Here is a 16,499-nt window from a genome sequence, read left to right as displayed (position 1 = left end):
AATTGGATTTAAATTTTTTTAAAAAAAAAGGTTTGCTTTGCTTATAAAAAATAAAATAAAAATCTCAAAAAAAAAAAGGGCAAAAGAAGTGATGGATATATCTATAGCATAGATTGTGGTAAAGGTTTTATGGGTGTGTACTTATCACCAAGCTCATCAAATCATATGTTAAATATACGCAGCTTTTTGTATGTCAACCATACCTCAATAAAATCATTTAAAAATTAAAAAAAAATTCCCCACCCTCACTAAATACATCTGATAAAAGAAAGAGAGTCAAGTGTATGAATTGTCCAGGTGCTTTTTCTCAATTATCTGTTTGCATGCTCAGTAGACACCAATTAATGTATAGCTGTGTCAGTAAAAACAGAAACATATGAACCACTAAAGACATTTCTAAGGCAAGAGTTGGCTGGCTAGATCGACAAGCAGTTGTATTCTTTAAATTTAAAAAGACTTGTCAACTAGGGATTTTTTTTTTAAACACTCTGATTTGATGAGCAAGGGAATAGCTTCAGAGAAATGTATGAGAAAGTCATATTTATATCATTGTAAATTTTCTAAGCAGCAAGGATCTGAAACATGCTTTTTAAAATAGCCAGATAGAGAAATCTTAGTGTGAGCAATTTACACTTGAAGTGACTGTTCTGTCTTTAGAACACTGGGAAAAGCGAGGTGTTTAATGTATCTTCCAGACAATTACAAAGCAGTCCTTGATCAAAACCCTCTGCGAGGGATATTGACAAATCTGCCCAACTGCAAGAATCTCCTGTAGAGAAAATGATCTATGAGATTACCTGCTGGCGGGTTCATGGGTCAGATTGTCAATATCTAGAGAAGGATCACAGAAATAAACATTTAGTGTTTGCTGTCCTGACGTCTATATTTATGGTCCTGTTAAAGCAGTTGGTCAATCAAAACCAGTTAAAGCAATTACAATTTTCCCCAGCTACATGCAAGAGAAAGAAACTGAACTCTTTGTGACGAGAAGTCAATATAGCAAGATAATCCAAAATTGCTTTTTATTCATGTGGAGGGAATTTGGTGCTATTATATCTCGTCACTTGTAATTGTCTGATTAGATGAATACACTGAAGATGTATTAATGTAATGAAGTCAAATACTCAATTAGATTTTATTTTTTCTTCCCTTCCTACATTGTTTGAGGTCCCCACAGAATTTGGAACAGAGTGTTCCTTTCCCAATTGAGTTTGACTCCTTTATATTTGGAAAATATTTATTCTTTTATCTGTGTTTCAATTGAAGCTGCAATGAATGGGTCCATTTTTCTCACAGATTGACTTCTGCTGTCAAACAATATAGGTGATGTTGTTAGGCATAAAATTATTTTGGAGATGACATAAATCACTAACATGAGACAGACTGCATTCTGGATTTTCACAGCAAACTTCTGCAAAGGAATAAGAGAGAGCATAAATGGCAACATCTGAAGGAGGATGTAGTTTCCAAAATGGTGACCCAGAGCCTGAAAACAACCTGGAAAAAAGATGCATCGAATTGTTAAATCTGAAGGGTTTAAAAGAAAGACAGGTAAAATGAATTGGCATTTGTTTTGGTAAAACTTGTTATTCAGATACTTGAATAGGGAGTTAATAGGATTTCTGATTGAGAGCTCAGGTTCTAGAGCTGGGTCCCATTTATGGATGATGTGACCTCAGGCAAGTTGATATCCCTCTCTAAGCCTCAGTTACCTTATCTGTTGAATGAAAGTAATTGTAAAACCTGCTGGATAGAATGGTTAGGAGTTTGAAGTTATAATCCATGCATGGCTCTTGGTACAGACTGCATTGTAAGAAGCAACCCAATAAATGTCAGCTATTGTTGGCTAATTGTCAGATACTGTGGAGAGCTAACGCAGAGTTTGTGGTTCCTATTAGCAACCTGATTGGTATCTAACTCAACACACTTATTTAGGGTCTTCTATGTACAGAAAACAAACTAGGTGGATTCAAAGATAAATAACACATCGCCCCAGTTTAGGAGGGGGGGTAACCCTGGTATTCACCAGTCTCTTAGAAGGTAGACTAAGTATCTAAGAAACTGTAAGTCCACCTGAAAAGCTTCTACATCCATTTGGAATCTTATCCTAACCCAGTCTCTGTGCAGGAGTAGAGGATCTTTATAAAACCTTTCAGTGGCCTCCTGTTGAACTCAAAATGAAATCCGAAGTACTTACTCTGGGCTCCTTGGCCCTGCCCCACCTGAGCCAGAGACCTCATTTGCTGTCACTCTGTCCCTCTCTCACTGGAGAACTCCTTCCCCCTTTGCTACAGGCCTTTGCCTCTGTATCTTCCCTCCAATGGAGATGTTCCCTCTCCCCTTCTTTGCTGACTTAGTTCTCACCAATTCTTCCTCAGGCTTCAGCTGTGATGTTACTTACTGAGGGAGACTTCCTTAACTGTCTCACTGCCCACTGCCAGTCTAAATGAATCTCTCATAGAAAGACTTATCATTTTCCTTTATGACCCTGAACCATTTCTCTGAATTCAGAAAAAGAATCTGTCTCCCCTACTAGACATAAACTCCTTGAAGTCAGAGACTATGACTATTTTGATCATCCTTGTGTGCTCACAAGCTGGCACAGAGCATGGCATATAGTAGTTGCATAATAAACAAAACACTAAAGAAATGTGTGAAAGGGTAATTTTTTTCTTAAAGAAAGGTCAAATCATGATTCTCATACAGATATAAAATGAAAACGTGTGAATAATTTTAAGTCATTAATGAGTGAACGAGGTAGATGTTAAACAGAGTCAAAGAAATACAAAAAGAATAGACATACAGAATCTATTTCTAGATACAGGGTGTTGTAATGAATGTGCAAATTGAGACAAAACTAGCTTCTTCCATAGTCCAAAGGAAATTTAACTGAACCTTCACCTGACATAATTCTTGTATATTCATAGACAAGAATTATTTTGCATTGCTTTTAGTTATCTACAACTTACAGAGTTATAAAGTAGCTCAAAGGTAATGGAAGGCCAAAATCTGAGAACTGAGAAGAAAGTACTCCACAGAGTACACAGTTGTCTACCGAAACACATTTTTCTCTACAACACATAGATAGTAATTATGGGGGCACATAGGAGGGTACATTTCATTTCAAGGGTAGGTGAGAGATTTCAGAAGAATAGAGGGAGAATAGTCGAGCTAAGTCTTGATTGTAGGTAGGATTTCAACAACGGTAACTACTTGAGAGTTTTGAGCAGTGCTCTAGAGAAATTTTTCTGGTAGCCATGGATGTTTGCTAGCCGAAATGCAGTCTGGGAGACAAGACACAAGGCCGCTTGCAACAGCCCAGGGGAGAAACGGCTAGGATAGAGGAAGGAGCACCCAATGAGGAAGGGTGATTCTGATTCTTGCACCAGCATTTCCTCTGGACTAATTCACAGATCTCTCTGGGCCTAATCTCAGAAATACTTAGTTAGCACTTGGCACCAGGAATATGATGGTGAAAACAAAAACAAAAACAAAAACCAGGCATGTAACTTAGATTCTGGAGTACTGATTATTTGGATAAGGAAATCCTGATGTCTTAAAAAAGTCTCCAACCTCTATAGGTAGAGTCTATAGGTAGAAGTGTACTTCCTGAAGTCATATTGAAATGAGAAATCACCCTATGTCTATGACCAGATTATTTAGTACATGAATCCTACAGGGAAGGTTCCTAACACATGACTAATATTACTGATTGTCTTCCAGTACAAGAGTCAGGAAACTTTGTCTGTAAAAGGCTAGATTGTAAATAGTTTCGATTTTTGCATACTCTACTACCTCTTTTGCAATTACTCAACCTTGCTGTTATAGTTCAGAAGTAGCCACAGACAATATGTAAAGAAATGGACGCCTCTGTTCTAATAAGACTTTATTTTCAAAACCAAGCAAGGGGCCCGATATGCCCCGCAGGCCATAGTGTGTGAACACTTAGTTTTGAAGGCAAGGGGGGCGAAGATCAGTAGAATTGTGAGCCAATGGAGGGCAGTTTATTCACCTCTGTCCCAAATAGTGCCTTGTGCAGAAATCCTAGAAAATTCATTGTAAAAGAAAGATTTTTGTTTAAAAGGATCCTGCACTGGACTTTTACAACAATTTGTAACTCTCTTATAGCATTCATCACATCCCACGTGATTAATTAGAGTTACCCATGCACATGTCTTTATTTCTCCCTAAGCTTTAAACTCCTAGAGGGTTGAAACCAGGGCACTTTCAATCTTTCTATTTGTTCCTTGATGTATCAGTGCTAAAAAATGTTTCCTGGAGGAGTGAATGAAATCATGTTGTTTGGGGTTTTTTTTTAATCGCTCTTTCATGGTCTCAGTGAAATATTAGGCCTTCCCTGGAATGTTCAGTATCTCCCAGCAGCTTTCTCCAGGGGGGAAAGCATCTCTTGGAACAGGACACTTGCCTGTGATCATCGCTGTGGGTCAGTTCCTCACCCTTTTCTCCCTACTTTGCAGGACTACTCTTGAATGAGCGATCATTTGCCTTCTTAGGAAATGTCCTCTTAGTGGCTGCCCATGACCCATTTAACATAATTCAATGCAGCATTCATATATTTTTCCCCAGGGCTGTCCTTTTCATGTGCACGTCTGAGAGCTTTTGAGGGAGGCACAGAGTTTTGTTGTGGGTCATTTTATATACACCGCAGATAATAAACTGTTAATGGAAAGAAATATCAGCTGCATTCAAATTTCCAGTTTGTTTGTTTTTTTTTTTCAATTTTCCTTAAGTGTTCCTTCCTTTGTGAGAACACCAAGCCCTCATTTCCCTGCCTACAATAGCTTTTTCATGAAGTGCTTTTTGATTTTTTCCCCTTTTTTTAAGCTTTTAAGCAGTACCAGATGTTGAAAGAAACTTTCTCTGATTGGTGTCCAGAGAAAACAAAAAGCATGTATCACTCCAAGCCTGACCTACACAAGGGGAAAATGGACCAAACAAAAGCTGCCAGGATTAAACGCACTGCAGATGGTATAAAAGGAAAATTCTAAAGTAGTACTTTTTTCATCCTTTGTGCTTCCATTGTTCCTCTTCATACCTGATTAAAGAGTTAATTTTTGTTAAGAAGAAAAGATAAAGTAGGAAAGAGAAAAGCCACAAGAAAAGGATTTTTGTCTGAGGTTCATCTTTTGGCTTCTGATGTGATTCTAGGCCAGGGATCCTAAGGAGACCCACATTCAACCAGGAGACATTGAAGGTTTGAGAGAGGAAGGAGAGTTTGTGACCAGGTGAGTTTGAGCTATGTTGGGTTAAACAATCAAAACTATGGGCCAACCAGTATCATGAATCTCCAAGGGGGTATGCATAGCTTTAGTGTTTCCCAATAATCTGTGCAGAATACTTTTACTGCAGAATATTTTATAGAACTAACGCTGCTGTGGCATACACTTCAGGAAACGTCCTCTGCTAGGAAAGAAAAGCATATTTGCCAGAAAAATTAGGTGCCATGATCTTTGGTATCATTAACGCAATGGTATTTATAAAATGCCAGCTCACCGCCCAGGTCGTGTAACGTGCTGTGGAAGACTCCTGAGTCCTTGTCTCCTGTCTCCAAAGGGGACACAGCCTGGTTGGAAAAATTTGGCACACGCACCTGAAAAGGTACCCAGTGGGACAGGGACAAACCAGTGACCAGGGAAGCAACAGCTGCAGCATTTCTTAAAGATGATGTGTGGTGGAGCCGTAGAGAGTCCCCGAGGGTGCCACTGGGCCTCCTGTGAGGGGACAATGGTTAAGGAGAATGTCAACCGGGAAGGGCTAAGTTCCCCAGCCCAGCCCCGAGTTAGCAAGCAGAATTCCATGGGAGAGAGGACGGGGCTGCTGTAACGTGCCCCAGTGATTAATAATGAGAGGATGTCAGGCCATCCCTGTTGGCACAAATTTCCACCTCTGAGCAGAGTGCTCCTTGTTGCACTCACGTGGGGCGGAAAGGGGAACATGGATGGCCAGACAAGGCAAGAACTGAGAAGCAGAAAGAGGAGGAAACGAGTTATAAGAGAAGTAGGAGCTGGGATCCCTGGGTGGCGCAGCGGTTTGGCGCCTGCCCTTGGCCCAGGGCGCGATCCTGGAGACCCGGGATCGAATCCCACATCAGGCTCCCGTTGCATGGAGCCTGCTTCTCCCTCTGCCTATGTCTCTGTGCCTCTCTCTCTCTCTCTCTGTGACTATCATAAATAAATAAAAAAAAATTAAAAAAAAAAATAAAAAGAGAAGTAGGAGCTGCCTAAGAAGCAGCTATCCTGGGGGAAAGCAAGAGGGAGAAGGAAGCGGAAGCAGAGAGCGGCATTCTCTCGGGCAGCCAGCAGAGGGCGCACTGGGGGCGCCTCCGAGGGAGCGGAGGGGGACGCGGGCACAGCAGCAAATGTTGACGGGTTTGCTGACAGTGCTCCGGCGCCTTGGGTAGAGACTGCAACTCCTGGTTTCAGTATTTTTATTTTTCCGTACTATGCTTTGCGTGACTGCGGTTCCGCGCACTTACCGGATTGCCTGGGTCCAGAACTCGCGGCTACGCAGACCAGTCACCAGTTGCACGAGGCTTCCTGAAACGCTGCGTGTGCCCTGGGGGCCCCGCCGTTGCCTCTGAGCCCTCGGAGAGGTCCAAGGGGGCCGGGCTGGGAGCTCATCGCTTGGATGACGGGGATAAAAACCGCGAAGGACTTTTTTAAAAATCTCATTTAGGAAGTCCAATGAGATTAAGAGCTTTTATTATTTTATAGAACTGGATAAACAACCTGAAGTGGTTTGCTTTGCCTTTTCCTACTCAGAATCTCCTGTCACCGAGCCTTGTAACTCCTTTTGCTTCTAGTTGCTATAGAAATGGTGCAAGAAATCTTGACTGGTTTGTGCAGAATTCACTTCTGTCTGACACCGTTGCCTTTTAAAAGCAGCATTGGGGTTGTGTGTGGAAATTGGGTCGCTGCAGTGTGCGGTAATGATAAATGCTGCTATTTTCATTGAAAGCGATGAATAAGGCTTCTGATTTTTATCTTGGTTAGGCTGGATGTGTCCTTGGAGGTTATTTTTTTAAGCTTGGTGTCTACTAGAACGTTCAAGTCTCTTCTGTGTGTGTGTGTGTGTGAGAGAGAGAGAGAGAGAGAGATTGAGAGGTTTTCCTATGCTCACTTTTTTTCTGACAACTCCTTCCTCATCTGCTTATAGTTGACTGAAGCCAAAGAGGGAATCCTCTATTCCCACCCACGCTACTTTCTGGAACCACTCATCTTGCCACCAACAACCATTTTATTGTGGGCTGTCTTAAAAGATGCGAGTTAATAGAGAAAGAATTCATTGCCTTCCGGAATCATCTCCTATCCTGAATTTATGGCCCTTTGGAGGCCCAGGGCTTGATTCTGAGGTAATTTTCTCCACATTCTGTGACAAGAATGAACTTCGTGAACCAAGAGTGCTCCTCTCTTGCCACAGTCAGGTGAGGGACTCAGAATGCCTTCATCTCTCTTCTGACCTCCAACAGGAGGCTGGCGATCCCCTGTCACTAGAAGCCTCTGAGGGGGGTCCAGGATACCTCAGGGGCAGATGGCCCAGGCCTCATTACCACAGATGAAGTGACGATGACTTTTTAAGAGACTACCAAGACAGTCTGCTTCCAATTTCCCTCTGCTCCTTCTAAATTTGATTGTATTCCTCTGCTTAAGCCACTTTATCTTCTTAATATGTGAAACTAGGAGGTCAACTCTATGGAAAATATAGTTTTCCACAGAAGACTGCATCTTAGTTTTGGCTGCACACTTTCATCCTGCATTTTTGCATATGGCAGTCTGCGCAGACACACATTTGACTGTTTAATATAAAGAGCCATTGATTTGAGGAGAATTTACTTCACACAAAGCCCACAATCCTGATTTTTTTTTCCCCCAAAGCTTTGATAAAGCTGAAGGCATAGGGATGACTGGATTACCCAGGGAGAGAAGACAAAAAAGAATCCAACAATCTACTTTGGGAAGACTTCTGATTCGTCTGAGTGAGCACTCAGACATCTTTCCTGGGCTCCTCTTGCTTTCCCCACCAAACGGTTTAGAAATAGCAGTTAAGAGTCTCACCGTTTTTCAGTTCTGCTATTGCCAAACTTAGCACTACCCATATTATTTGGAGGGAATGAAAAAAAAAAAAAACACAAAACCACACATACAACAGTCTCTTCTTTTTTCTTCGGTTCTCCCGTTATTTGCCTATAAACGGCTCATTTAGCTGTTCTTCATTTGCAGGAAAGCTTTCTGGGGCCTCATCAAAGCCCTCTTCTCTCACTTTTAAGTCTCCCTGCAGGTTCTTTTCCTGATTGCTTTGAAAAATCTTTCTCTTTCAGAAAGGCTCTGAACTTACACCACCTTCCTTTTCTAAAACAATCACAAACCCATTTCTATATCCAAATTGTTGTGATTTCAAGAAATTGTGGTTAGAAGCGCAAACAAGATGGGAGACGTTTAGAAAAATACCTCTGTGTTCTATGCATGTGTTTGCTTAATTTGCAACTACACAAGTAGATAGGAGTTCAGGGAACTTGCTGAGATCTTCCAGACTCCTCAACCATACCACTGGGCTAGAAAGCAAAGCCAGAAGTGTTTACACACACGTGCACACATGCACACCATGCATACAAATACGCTCAGATACACACACACATACTACACAGACAGGTCTGAATATTTCATCATAATCCTTGGAAACACCCATCAGCAAGTGAATGCTTATTTTCAAATGAACTTTCCAATTCACACACTACGGAAAATATGCACAAACACTAGAATTGTTCGACCAATCTATATATTTTCCTTTTTCTCATTTTTAAGAAATTTCAGTAATACAAAACAGGAAAACAACTGGTTTTTCTACCTTTTTCATACATTCTTTTTCATGAAACCCGGACAACCTAAATGAGTGAAATGTGGCTTCTAAAATAGCCTTTACCAAAACAATCAGGTCAGTCAAAATAATCTGTAAACATGTTAGTCAAAACTGTCAAACCGGTTTTGCAAAGGAAACTGATATTGTCTGTGACGTAGATTGCTGTGCATTTGCCCCATATCCAAGTTCAGGTTAAATACTCTTGGAGATATGAGGAAGGGTGCGAGGATAGAGCCAATTATCAGTTATTTCATGGCCTTACTCTTCTGTCTCCAAGCCCTCTTCCCACACAAAGTTTCTTCTTCATGTATATTTTATTCACTATGTTTGTTAGAGTTGATAGATGCCATGTGTTTATGAATTTCACCACAGTTTTGAGTGATGCATCCATTGTATTAACAAACTTGGAACTGGCTGAGGGGGAGGAAAAGGGGCATCATTGCAGATACTGGACAAATCAAGGGATTTCTTTTTTATTCTAATTGGAATCACAGTTCTCAAATTAGAATGTTAAAGTAATACTGCTTTCCAAGTTGTCTTTAAATCAAATAAATATGGACTCCAAGATACCATCCCCTGACCAGCAAGAAGTTCAAGCTCAAAAGTGAAAATCATCTCCCCTTCTTTTCCTTCTGGCCTTCTGTCCCCGTTCCAGCCCACACTGGTCTCTTGGAGGCCAGTTGCTTCCTTCCTGTCTACAGGGTTCTCTGCCAAACAAGGAAACCAACCTGCTCAAGCTTCCAGAGTTTTCTTATACCCTGGGGCATTCACAGTGTTCTGGTCACCTGCTGTCACCTAAACAACTGCTCAAGAATGGTGACATAAAGCAACAGCAGTCATTTATTTCTCTTGCTCTCGTTGCCCCTCAGAGCTTTCCATGAACTTGCAGTCGGAAGGTGGCTGTGGCCGGCATCATCTTACAGGCTTCTCGCTGACAAATCTGGAATCTGGGCTGAAAATATTCAAAAAGCTGGAGGCTGGAACCTCTGGAGCCCCTCAGGCATCTCAGTCACCATGGTCTCTCTGTGTGATGTGGCACAGTGCCCTCACCATCTTCAGAACTCTTATGTGGGGGTGAAGTCTCCTGCAGGGGCTGCCCCAAGAGAAACCACCACAAGTGGCATGGTTCCTTGCCTCAGAAGGCACCCAGTATCACATCCATCACATTCTGTTGCTGAGGCAGTCACGAAAGCCAGCCCGATCTCAAGGGAACAGTGTCAAAGGGCTTATAATGTTTTTTAAACCCACCAGACCCACAGGACATAATGCAGTCCCTCTCAGTCCCACGGCTGTCCTAACACTTGCCAGTTTAGACAAGTCTCATCTTTCTCCTTTCCCGTTAGTGTCTTTTTCTGCCATCCTCATCAGGGGCAGCCAGTGCTGTTTCCACAGCACCTTGGGCCAAGGATAGCAGATAAGAAAAAAGGAGCCCAAACCTGTAAGCAGGGACACCGCCCCAGATACTAGAATAAAGAAATGATCCTTTACTATAAAAAAGCCAAAGAAAAATGGCAAATGGCAACCAACACCAGAGGAACTCATTTCTGAAGACAACAGGGACTGGTGCAAACTGAGGCAATCTATCCAAAAGGGGCAGCTGCTATTCTGCGTTAGCCAGCCGTTGCCATGAGGGAGACAGGCCCTGTTTTGTGAGTCATGCCAGTTTTTCTAGAAAAGTCAGAAATCTCAATTTTTATGTGAACCATCCTGATTGTTAAATGCTACTTACTAATTCAAATGCCTTGAAACATCATTTGGGCCAAGCAAAATCTGTCATTGGCCATATTCGGGGTTCCAGACGCCCATTTGTATCCAAGGCACCAGTCTTGGATTCCAGAATAGGTAGGAAGAAAAGCTGATTTCAGGCAACTTTGGACTTCTGCTCTTTCAAAATCCCCAAATCAAAGAAGCATGAAAGAACCTGTCTACTTTCAATAAAATAGCCTGCCACTCAGAGAGACCAGGGGTGAGCAAACCATGAACAAACTAGTCATATATATCTCTCCTGCTGCCTGGTTTTGTAAATAAAGTTTTATTGGAAAACAGCCATGCTCCTTTGTTTATGCATTGTGTGTGCTTCTGCCTTGCTACCATGGAGGAGTTGAGTAGTTGCAAAGGACAGTGTGGCCCGAAAAGACTTCACAGAAAAATGTTGCCAACTCCTGCACGGTATCACTGAGGCTTGGAATCACAGCAACTGAAAACTAAAGGCTCTTAAATCCATTTCTAACTTTGGGGCTACAGTGTGGATATTTCCACTTTAAGGAAAAGGCTGTGGTTTCTATGGATCACTGGTAGCAATTGACTTTTCCTGTTGAGCTTGGTCTGTAATTAGCAGGTGTAGTCAACCTTGACTGCTTTCCCTATGACATGATAGTTAAGGCCTATAACTCAGCAGCTTTCTTCTAGTCAAGAGGAAGAATAAAACACGTTGAAAACTATGCATTCTATCCTCTTCCATGGCACCTTTATTTAAACTTCAATGACATTGTCACATTAGAGCATGACTCTCCCCCCTCAAGAACAGAAAACTTAGAATGAAGATATAGTTGCCAACTTTTCAGGGGTGCTCAAAAAACAGATTATTTCAAAAATTTCTAAGAAAAAATATTAATTTCCTTTCTTTTTCACAAAACAAAAAGTCTGCCATTACTTTATATGGTAGAAACAGTCACAGACCAGTGGGTCCTACTTTCTCCCAAAGCACATAATTTAGAAAGAAGTTAATAAACTGGTGAGGTGTAAATCTCGAGCCAAAAACATCATCATTGCTGTTGTTTTACTTGGATCCTGTGCTTCACTAACTACACAACAAAATGAAATAAATTGACACTGAAACTTCTGGTCTAAGACCAAGATAGCATAATGCACTTCTCCTTATTCCTCACTACGTACAGCTAAAACCCCTGCACATTATGTGGAAACTAAACATTACTAGATATTGAAAGGTGGTAAGAAGAAGGTAGATCAGCTAGGAATCTTGGGACTTAAGGAATGACATGGAGGCCAAGTGCAGAACCCAGACATCTACCTGTTTGTAACAGGCAAGATCCCCCTTCACCTGTCAGTATGGTATAAAGGAGGCCTGCTAAAATAGATTTCAATACTACCTAGATTTCTTAGCATAATACTCAGGATGTCCAGGACACAATAAAAAGAGTCAACCATCATACCAAGAACCAGGAAAGTTTAAACTTGGACAAGAATAAACAATTAACAGATTACAAGACCAACCCTGCCCAGAGTGGAAATTATCCAACCAGAATTTTAAAGCAATCATCATAAAAATGCTTTCATAGGGACTCATAGGGACTAACTGAGTGGCTCAGCAAAGTGTCCAACTCTTGTTTTCGGCTCAGGTCATGATCTCAGGGTTATGAGACTGAGCCCCGCATCAGGCTCTGTACTGGGTATGGAGCCTAGTTAGGATTCTCTCTCTCTCTCTCTCTCTCTCTCTCTCAAAAGAAAAATATTTTTGGAAGTAATTACAATCACATTTGAATATATTAAAAAACAGAAAGTCTCAGAAAAAAAGAGAGAAAAGAAAATATTCGGAGGAACCAAATGAATACTTTAGAACTATACAATAGCCAAAACAGAAAAGTCAATGGATGGACTCAATAGCAGAATGGAGAAGACAGAAAAAAAAAAAAAAAATCAGTGGTCTTGAAGATAGAACAATCAAGATGACTCAATCTGAACAACAGAGAGAATACAGACCAAAAATAATAAAAATAAAAATAAAAATGAAGGACCTGTGGAAGTATAATGAAAGATTTAACATTCATGTCATTAGAATCCCAAGACAGGAGAGAGAGGGTGAGGCTAAGTATTCCCAAATTCGGTAATAGACAAAATCATACAGATTTAAGAAGCTGAGTGTCTCAAAAAGAATAAACCCAAAGAAATCCATGCCAAGATGCATTATAATCAACCTTCTAAAAACAAAGAAAAGATATATTGAAATCAACAGGAGGAAAAAGATGACTTACTGACAGGGTTAAAACAATTCAAATACTGAGGAATTCTCATTATAAACCACGGAGGCCAGAGGGAAGCAACACATTTTTTATGTGCAAAAAGCAAAGAACTGTCAAACCTAAATTCTCTATTCAGTAAAATTATCTTTCAGAAATGAAGGGACATTTGAGAATAAAGACATTCTCAGATGAAGGAAAAGTAGGAGAATTTGCCATGAGTAAACCTCTTATATAGGAAGTTCTTGAAACAGAAAGGAAATGATTAAACAAGGAATCTTGGAACATCAGCAAGGAAAAAACAACAGAAAGAACAAAGATATGGGTAAATACCATACATTCTGCTCCTCTTGTGTTTTCTAAATTACATTTGACAGTTAAAGCCTAACATATAACATGTGAGATGTGATTCTCAACATGTGTAAATATGTAAGGCAATTATATTATAAACACATGAGGGAAAAGGGCTTTTAAGGGAGTTGAAGTTTGTACATCTCACTCAAACTGATTTGTATTTTGATAATGGTGATGGTTATACAAATTTGCACATATGATAAAATGGATAGAACTATTTACATGTATCAAAAAGACGAGAAATAACAAATGCTACAAAAAATGTGGGTGAAAGGGAATACTGTGCACTGTTGGTGAGAATGTAAATCAGCCACTATGGAAAACATCATGGAGGTTCCTCAAAAAATTCAATAGGATTATCATATGATTCAGCAAAACTAATTCTGGGTATTTATCCAAAGGAAACTAAGTCACCATCTTGAAGAGATATTTATACTATCATGTTCATTGCAGCATTATTCACAATAGTCATGATATGGAAACCACCATCTGATGGATGAATGAATAAAGAGAATGATAATAAAACAGGAAGTCCTACCATCTGAAACAACATGGATGAAACCTGAGGGCATAATGTTAAATAAAATAAATTAATCAGAGAAAGATGAATACTATGTGATGTCCATACTATGTGGAATCTAGATTTGCTGAGCTTTTGGAAACAGAATAGGTTTGTGTTGCCAGGGACTGCAAGGAGGGGGAAGTTCCTGTTAGTCAAAAGGAACAAGTTTCTGCATACAAGATAAATAAGTTCTGGGGATCTAATGCATGGTGACTATAATTAGCAATACTATATTGTACACTTGAAAGCTTCTAAGAGAGTAGATCTGAAATGTTCTCAACACACACATACACACACCCCACACAGACACAAAGGTAAATATGTGAGATGTTGGATGTGTTAACTAACTTGTGGTAATCATTTCACAGTATATAAATATATCAAATCGTCACATTGCACACCTTAAATTTATACAATGGTATATGTCAATCATATCTTAATAAAACTGGAGAAAATACACTTATACACATTGTATCTATGTCAGTGTCAATTTCCTAGTTTTGATACTATACTATAATTACATAAGTTATAACCATTGGGGGGACCTGGGTGAGATAGACAGAGGACCTCTGTACTATCTTTGCAACTTTTTGTCAATCTATTATTATTTCAACAAAAAAAGTTATTTTTAAAATGACATTAGATAGATATAAAATTTCTAGTTGGGAGGATGAAAATATTCTGGAAATAGTGGTAATGGTTACATGACATTGTGGATGCACTTAAGCTACTGAATTGTATACTCGAAGTGGTTAAAATGGTAAATATATATGTATTATATATAAATATATAAATTGTAATATAACATATATAAACCTTTTACTATGTAAAATATATTTATACTTTATTTGTATTTATATTTTCTTATATAACTGTATATTATATAAATCATATAATAGTCAATTATGTTTCTATGATATATACTTAATATATGTATTATATACTTATATGTAATATATTATATTTATATAAAATTAAATATACATAAGTTTATATATAGCTCTCTATATGTATATATAATATATATGTTACTATAATAAAAATCTAGAAAGACTCTTTTCCTGGGATTATATGTATATTATATATAAATATATATAAATGCACAAATGTAACATATATATTACCACAATTTTTAAAAATGGCTCTAGAAAGATTATCTTTTCCTGGAATTATCAGATTTAATCTTTCAGAAAATATGAAATTGATCCAGGCCAAGGACAAAGGAATGTTCTGGAACTGTTCAACATGGAAACTGGCTCGATTTCTCTGTACATTTCATTCCCTCAGCACTTAGCATTCTAAATGGATTTATTTTTAAGATGAAACACAAGAAAGTAAACATTTCCATTCACCTCTATTCTCCCCCCTGAAGATATTTGGTGCCATCTGGTGATGAGGTAAAAAAAAAAAATTGGATTTCCAGAGGGATTAGTCTAGGCTCTCTAAAGTACCAAGTTAGCACAGAGGTTTTTAACCTGCAGTGACAAATGGCTCTGGGCTACGATCAAGTTCTACAAATAGATTAAGCCCTTTTTCTTCTTTGGAATAAACTGACTCATCCAGTCCTAAAAATAGATTACTAATCACCTGGCCTATTTTCCTACAGTTATTTGAAAAGAAAAGAAGAAAAACTCTTTTGGCCAGACCTCAGTAACTCTTATTCCCTTAATTAAGAAATTAAATATACGATTTTTAATAGGAGCTTTTTCTGATAAACTGGCTCCTTAAAAATGTTAATGATTTCTCATACCAAAATGTACAATTGCAGAAGGAAATGAAATACGTAAGTAAACCCAGTCTGAAGAAAATTCATACTGCAGCAGGTAATTCAAAGTTCCCTTTGAAATCTTGCACATTTCAATTTTTCCCATAAATAAAGGCTTTTAATTTTGGATTAAACTTGATATTATTTGAACTTCTACAATAAATGTTGTGGCGTTTTGTATTTTTATAATGAATATTGTTGAGTTTGTTAAAGGCAGTCCTTGGAAAATCTAACCAACCCCTCCCCTTTCCCACAGAGCCTGCATTTACAGATGCTATAACACCATAGAAGAAACATCAGTGTCCTCAAGGAACCTCATATTTTAGTGGCAGCCAAAGCAACAGATTTCTCTAAGCCTTTTTAGATAAGAGAAATTTCTCTGCTGTTTGCTTTTGTTCACTTGATTCATTTCCCTGTAAAGTGAAAGTGCTCACAATTCCCTGGGCAAGATGTCTATGAGAGCTGGCAGGGCATTTCATACTTCCTATTATTAAAAAGACACTGACAACAATAATACTTATTTTATTTTGTTTACATCCCTTCTTGTTCCAAAATATAATAATAATAGGAGTTATTATAATAGGAGTTACATAGCTGTAATAATAATAGGAGATGCCATTTAGTAAGTGCTCGTTATGTGTCAGGGGCCGAGCTGAGCATTTTTATGTGGAGGTTAAGAGCAGAGATTCTGTGGCCAAACACACCTAGTTCAAATCCCAGTTCCACCACTTACTTAGCTCTGTGATCTCACACACGGAATTCCCCTCTCTTAGCCTCCCCTCTTCATAAAATGAGAGAATTATAGTTCCCATCTCGTAAGAGTTATTGGTGAGGTTTAAAACTGAGATGCTGTAGATATATCCACACAAGCCCTAACATGCAGAAAGTACTCTATAAAGGTGAGTCTCATTAATTTAATCTTTGGAACTTCTCAAAATATATAGTGTCTTGATAGGACACCGGC

General features: G+C 39.1%; 1 long non-coding RNA gene across 1 annotated transcript in view; it reads right to left on the bottom strand.

The window, feature by feature from the left end:
* Positions 1 to 1,041: 1,041 nt before the first annotated feature.
* Positions 1,042 to 16,499, bottom strand: part of LOC144312222 (uncharacterized) — a 46,459-nt gene continuing 31,001 nt past the window's right edge. The window contains exon 3 of the long non-coding RNA XR_013377688.1: positions 1,042 to 1,411. This is a non-coding gene — a long non-coding RNA (uncharacterized LOC144312222). The remainder of the gene's footprint in view (positions 1,412 to 16,499) is intronic.

The sequence above is a fragment of the Canis aureus genome, chromosome 4, assembly GCF_053574225.1.
Source record: "Canis aureus isolate CA01 chromosome 4, VMU_Caureus_v.1.0, whole genome shotgun sequence".
NCBI lineage: Eukaryota > Metazoa > Chordata > Mammalia > Carnivora > Canidae > Canis > Canis aureus.
The sequence above is the reverse complement of the archived record's forward strand: the minus strand, read 5'-3'. Positions and strand labels throughout refer to the sequence as shown.